The sequence below is a fragment of the Nothobranchius furzeri genome, chromosome 12 (assembly GCF_043380555.1).
Source record: "Nothobranchius furzeri strain GRZ-AD chromosome 12, NfurGRZ-RIMD1, whole genome shotgun sequence".
Lineage (NCBI taxonomy): Eukaryota > Metazoa > Chordata > Actinopteri > Cyprinodontiformes > Nothobranchiidae > Nothobranchius > Nothobranchius furzeri.
The window spans coordinates 54564216-54571742 of NC_091752.1; positions in this window are offsets into that span (position 1 = coordinate 54564216).

The window sequence follows — 7527 nt, forward strand, 5'->3', positions numbered from 1 at the left end:
TCAGCCAATCAGCTGTCAAGGTTGGAAATAAGGGTCCCACCAGGTGCCACAGCTGTTCCAGATTTGTAAAGACAAAAAGGGCTTCAAAATGAAGATAGAAAATGTGAGGTTTACAGTATTTATACAAGTTTCTTATTCAATTTTTCTAATAGAAAATTATATGTGAAATTCGATGTTTAAAGGGGATCCTCATTATCATACCACACATCAATCTGCATAGTAAGAAATGTAATAAGGGGTCTTTCTTTGTGCAGCACAGCCCAATGTTTTGTCTCACTCTTTGCCCTACTCATTTACTGTATATACTGCCCGGCCCAAATAAATGTCGCCACCTGGATTTAACCAAGCAAATAGGGATGAGCCTCCTGCTGGATAATTACAGGGCAATTATCTTTCAGCTACAATACGGTATTTAACCCCAACTGGTGCAATGAGTTTCTTCTCATTTCTTACACAAGCATGTGGAAAGACACAACTGGTGGTCGTGGAAACGATGTTAGTCTGTGTGAGAAATGTCAGATTATTGGCATCAAGCAGAGAAAACATCTAAGGAGATTACAGAAACTACAAAAATTGAATTAAGAACTGTCCAACACATTGTTAAAAACTGGTCTGATGACTCCAGATGGACCCTGTTCCAGAATGATGGGTGCATCAAGGTAAAAAGAGAGGCAGATGAAGTGATGCACCCATCAAGCCTACTGCCTACTGTTCAAGCCTGTGGGGGCAGTGCTATGATATGGGGGTTGCTGCAGTTGGTCAGGTCTAGGTTCAGTAACAGGAATGAGGTTAGCTGACTACCTGAAAGTACTGAATGACCAGGCTATTTCAACTTCTATAAAAGCACAGGTGCACTCTAAGATAACAATGCCAGGATTCGTCAGGCTCAAAAGGTGAAAGAGTGGTTCAGGGAACACGACCCATAGTTTTCACACATGGACCATCACAGAATCCAGACCTTAAATGGCTTGTATTTGATATAGCACCTTCTGGAGTCCTAGAACCCCCCAAGGTGCTTTAAAATACAATCACCCATTCACACTTTGGTGGTGATGAGCTACATTGTAGCCACAGCTGCCCTGGGGCATACTGACAGAGGCAAGTCTGCCGTACACTGGTGCCACCGCTCCCTTCGAACACCACCAGCAGGCAAGGTGGGTTAAGTGTCTTGCCCAAGGACACAGCGACAGCAACAGACTAAGCAGGGCTCAAATCTGAAACCTTCTGATTACGGGACGAGCACTTAACTCCTCTGCCACCGTCGCCCCTTAACCCCATAGAGAATCTTTGGGATGTGCTGGAGAATCTTTGTGCAGTAGTTAGCCTCAACCGTCATCAATGTAAGATCTTGGTGAACATTTTAATGCAACAGTGTGTGGAAATAAATCTTGTGACATTGCATTAGCTTCTCAAAGCAATGCCACAGAAAATGTGTGATGCAATCAAAGCTTAAGGTGGTTCAGTTAAATAGTACAGTGTAACGCGTGGCCTTTAATTTTTTTTGTGGCAATGTTTTTTTGGCCGGGCAGTGTATGTTGCCCCACATTTTAATTAGCTTTTTATTTCAAAACATTGTGTTGACAGGAAGATCAAAGCACCTGTCAGGACAGAAAAGAACCCCAACATTTATACAGTATCGTTAAATTTTCTGGTATCATATAGTTTTGTGTCATACCATTCTGGGTTGTACTGTACTGTATTGTTGTGAATCACATCATATTTTCTTGTATTGAGTAATATTGTATTGTATTGCCTTGCACAACATTGGTTTGTATAGTATCACATTCCATTGCATTGCACCACATTGTACCATAATGCACTAAATGGATTTGCAAGGCTGTATAGTGGTGCAGTTGGTAGCACAGTTGCATCGCAGCATAAAGGTAGGAAGTTTGAAATCCAGCTCTGCAACCTTTCTTTGTGGAGTTTGCATTTTCTGCACGCATATGGATACTCTGACTTCTTCCAGGCCAGAAACATGAATTTTGATTGAGGACTCTAAATGGTTCCTGAAGCTTGGTTTATGCTTGACGCATTCACTTTCCGCTCGGTGATGCGGCTCGCGGATGGAACGCGCTTCACAACTTGCAGCGTTTATGGTTCGTGCGGCTCGTCTCTGTGGTGAGCCAATATTCTCCCAAACTGAACGGGGCAGCATGGAGCTCTACGGCATGCATCCAATACTACACCATAGTAGAAGTAGAAATTACTGTTTACAACATGGCATTTCAGCATTTTTAACAGTCTCCTCGTCTTTTCCGACAGTGCAAGCTATTTCTCTCCAAGAATTATTAACAACATGTTGATCACGGTGATTTCTGAGAGCTGAATCATACAAATGTCTGTATTTACGACCTCTGCCATACTAGTTCTTGCCGATCCGCCATGTTTTTCCGCGTCCGACCGTCTGCATGGTTAGAAATTTTCCTAGGTGCGCGTTGCAGAAATTTTGGGCCGTGTGGAGACGCGGTGGAGGGGCGTGGTTGTTAAAATGATGCAATTTCGCCGAGCGGAGCCGTGCGGACCTCGCGGACGCGTCAAGCACAAACCAACCTTAAGTGTGAATGGTTGTATGCCTTGTTTGTCTCTACATAAAGACAGGACCAATACATCAGTGTTCTGATTGGCAAGTAAACACTTTTTCACTGATCCACAGCTGTCTGTATTACATTGAATTGTATTGTTTATTGTTATGTTTTGCCTCATTTTTACCTCATCAAACTGTGCTTTATCAAATTGTATTGATACAGTGGATTAGAGATAGCTCTTTTCAAGGGACCCAAAGCGCTTTACAGAATCCATGATTTCATGCGTGTATGCAAGTCACAGACGCCAGGCTGCCATTTTGCACCACTGGCCCCTCTGACTACCACTAACATGGGCGAGTCCAGCGTATCATATTTTCTATGTATTGTATTGCTTTATGATGTATACTATTGTAATGTTCATGATTGTATTCTATTGTGTTGAATCACTTTCCACTGTGTTGTGTTGTAGAATGTTGTATTGTATAACATTGCTTTACATGTATCACATAGTATTGCATCATACTGTAATGTATCATAAAACATTTAATTGTATCACATTGTCTCAAATTGTATTGCACCTTTATTCCAAGCTTTTTCTAAGATTTGTCCCATTTGGCGGCTTTAAGAAAGAAATCAGGACATTTTTATGATTGCTTTGTTTTACGTCAATAAAAGAGTGCCTTGCTATACTCAGATGGAGAAAACTGGTGAACCAATCAAGCCAAAATTGCTTAAATTTTTCCAATTTACTTGATTTATCATGAAAAATAACAGGAGAAAACAGCTACAATCAATATATCTTTATCTAATTCAGAGAAAATACTTGTCAGTTACTACATTATGCAGAGTACCCTGGTTCTAACTCCACACAAGTCATTTTTCTGATTCTATGATTCAGAGTTGTTTTCCTTTGCATCAGTTTGGCATGCAAATGTTTTCACCGTAGTTCTTCAAAAATGAAAAGGCCAGTTTTGGGGTGGGACATGAAGAGTTAAAACCTGAAATGCCTCAAAAAAACATCTTGAATGTTTCCCTTTGAAATGCCAGAGTGCATTGAGTAGCTTTTTATAAACCACTGCGCCCCACTTTAGACAGGACTCTGGCTTATTTTCAGCCCGGACACCACTCACGCAGCTGTTTTTTTAAGCACATTAATTTGTGAAGCATTCAGAGCAAAAGCTAACATGAACAAAATAGAAGGTCAAAAGTCTTGAAAGAGAAAAAAGATGGGATCTTGTGTCTGTCATATTAGATTTATATGTGTGTGTGTGTGTGGAAGAACTGATAATGATTATTACACTTGTTAATGAGAACTAAAGTGTTTGATGTAAGAAAAATAATATTACACTGAACTGTCAAAGGTAAATCAAACCCACTTTCAAGGAAGAATCTCCACAGTGAGGGATTTAAAGGGGTTTGAGAGGAGAGGAAGTCCTTGTGCTCATTATCACATCCTACCTGGCTCCATTTAAGGCAAAGCTGCCATTTTCCCTGAGGCAGAGTCCTCTTTAAGGCTGTGACAGCAACCACTCGTCTATAAGTGTATAATAATAGTGTCTTTTGGTGCTGTCTGTTTTCCTGGGTGACCCTTTGACCTTCGTTATTTGTTCATGGTCCCTCGATGGCTGTGGAGAGACCAACCACCTCACAGCTGCACCGTCTCCAGGCAACAGGCAGAACGTGTGGACGACAGCGGTGACAAGCCACCCACAGTGTAGCAGTATGTCATACAGAAGGGATCACTTGGTGTCAACCAAATGACGGAGAGTAATTTAAAGACAACATCTAGCAATACATCTTTACTTCATGTTTTAGTGTTGTTCAATAAGTTACTTAATTTAAAATAGCAGAAACAACATTTCTGCTTCAATTGGTGTAAAAGGGGTATTTTTTAAATTATGACTGGCAGCTTCCTTGCCAGAACCTTTATACCACAAAAACAAACCATCCTTAATTGGTATCTAATTTTACCCAGAGCATTGCCTTCAGAGAGACCCAACTGTGTTCATTTGCTAATGACAGCCAACATCACTCAAGCTAAATTAGATTACCCCAAGGCCATTTTTGTGAGGGTCGTGTAAATCTTCATGTCTAAAAAACAAGATCAGCTACAACACATCTTCACCTCTTCCTGTGTTTAATCCATTATAACGATTGCTTTGTCTATTTATCCAAACGAGGTGATGTGGGATGGTTCATTGTCAGCTAACGAGCAGAGATTAAAAAGAAAAAATCAAATTGGGCTAAATAACAAAAGATAGCTGATGTAGCAATTGTGCTGCAACATTAGACATTTAAATCAAAAGATGATTTCCCAGGTTAGATTACCAGCTTTAATTATTCAGCAAGATTACAATTATATTCCAATGTAGGCTTCAGTACTGTGACTAGGTTCAATGTAAATACATGGTTTTTAATAATGGGGACCAAATGAATATTTGATTTTTGCTCAGGTTTCCATCTTGTGCATTACAGACAAACAAAAAGGGTAATTTAGATGAATAACTGAATCTGTTCCTTGACCGTTGGGATTTTATAGAAAGCCTCATTTGTTCAGGTGAAATGTCCATCATTTCAACAGTTTTCTTCTGTACATCTATGATTGGGTCACCGAGGTAACAGATCCATGTGGAAACCCCAGACATTCCTCTACCCAGCAACAATCTCAAGCTCCTCCTGCAAGATCTCAAGGTGGTTCCATGCCAAAAGGATAAATATTCTTCCAGTAAGTTCCAGTCAGAAATGCCCACAAGACCTCCAAAAGCAGGAAACCAACTTGCATTGCTTGGTTCTTTTAAAACTCTGAAAAAAAGTTGTTCTTTACCTTGTTTGCTAACGTTTCAGCTAATTACTTTAACCATCCTCAGAGCTGTGCCAATTGTGGCGTCACCTCCTTCTCCATTTGTCTGCAAGCAGCAGAGGACGATGTTGCCCTCTGCTTCCCGCGCCTTCCTCGTCGATGACACAGTCCCATGTGTGAACTAACGTGTAGACTCTATCGTCTCTGTTTATGGTGGCGTGTCCATGTCCCCTCATTTGTATTGCTTCTTAAATCCAACTTTCATAGTTTTGTTGACGAAACATTGACAAACAAGGTAAAGAACAACTTTTTTTCTGTGTTTTAAAACAACCAAGCAATGTAAGTTGACAAAATACACAGAATGAATGTACAGAAGAAAAAGGAAACCAGGTACAATTTCTGTGGAAACATTTTTGTTGTTTTATCCTAGATCCTATTCTTTTGTTCTCAGGATCAATGTAAGGCAGGCGCGCGGATAGGGTGGGGGACGGGGTGATCTGTTCCCCCAGATTCAGATCGACCCCGATCCGTCCCCCCCAACTAAGGCCAGAAAGAAAACAAAATCGGAGGTTAAGAGCTTGAAGCTCATTTTTCCAATTACATTGAATGCAGCATGACGTAAACAAACACTGACTCCAGAGGCACCAAAATGGTTGCTGCTAGGATGCAGGATGAAGCGAAAAAGGCAAGCAACGATTACTGCGTATTTAAAAAAGACCAACAGTGTAAGTAGGTGGGACCGATCTGTCTGTTTATGCATGTTGGTTATAAGCGCCAAAGCCTCATTGCTGACTTTTTTAACAAGTCTCATCCACAACTATGATCCCTTTTGAAGTTACTACTTTACATCATAAGATAGTGGAGATGCGTAACCTTCAGGCTGAGCAAAGTTTGGGAGTTTTTAGAGTTAGAAAAACGCCTCCCGCCAAGAGGCTCCCAGTCGGGGAGAGGAGGAGATGCGTGCAGCATGAAGAGCGCAAATATTAGATAAAACGTATAATTGCCAGCAGGTCTGGTCTTTGTTGACTGATCACTTTGTCTGGTAATGACTGACTCCGATTATGAAGCAGAATATTGACTCTGATGAAGAAATTCACTCATCTAGCCGGGAAGATTGACGCTGCTGCAGCATCAGACAGCTGGTGCTGCACGAGAGGTGTATGGAGTTAACAAGCTCCAAACGTTGGGTTTGATGTTTGTTTAACCTTCTCTGGGACGTGATGGATGTAGAAATGATGGTAAAAACACCGCTAACGTGATAGACGTAGCGACAATGTAAAAAAGAAAAAGCCGTAAAAAGAGGCAGATGCCGATGCGTTTTATGGAAGTCAAGTGTGCCACATAATCATAAAAAGTAAAATATAAAATTTTAAAAGAGATTTATATATTAATATATAAATAAAAACTTCCAAAATATAATGAAAATTTATAAATAACGTAAAAATACAAAGGAACATCTGTTGGTCAGGCTGAAAAGTTTGGGAACTACTGCGCTAAGTGATAAGTGAATTTGAATTTTTAATATATTTTATGTGCAGATTTTTAGAGCTTTTATGTTTTCTGTAAAGATTGGTATGCTGAAAATAATTTAATGTTTTGCATAAAGCTTGAGGTTTTGGTTAGTAATTGATTGGGAGAATAACAAATGACTGAATTAAATAGTGGGGCGCCTCTGTCAGTGTGCCCCAGGGCAGCAGTGGCTACATCGATCCATTATGCAGATGACATCCAACTGTGCATCTCCTTTAAGCCCCATGAGATGTCTAAGCTGCAGCTGTTACACACCTGCTTAGACTCTATCAAAACCTGGATGGCTGGGAGCTTTCTTCAGCTGAATGAAGATAAGACTGAGATCCTCATCTGTGCCCCAGACAAGCTGGTTCCCAAAGTCAGAGACTCTCTTGGTCAGCTTGCTTCTCACACCAAACCTTCCGTCAGGAATCTTGGCGTGACCTTTGACCCAGCTCTCACCCTGGATTCTCATGTCAGTTCTCTTGTTCGCTCTTCCTTCTTCCATCTCAGGAACATTGCTAAGCTGAGTCCCGTTCAGTCTCGCTCTGAACTTGAGACAGTTCTCCACACCTTCATCTCCTCACGCTTAGACTACTGTAACTCTCTTTTCACGTGTCTGAGCAGAACCTCCCTGAACCGTCTAGAGGTGGTTCAGAACGCCTGTGCTCGGCTTCTGACCAAGTCCTC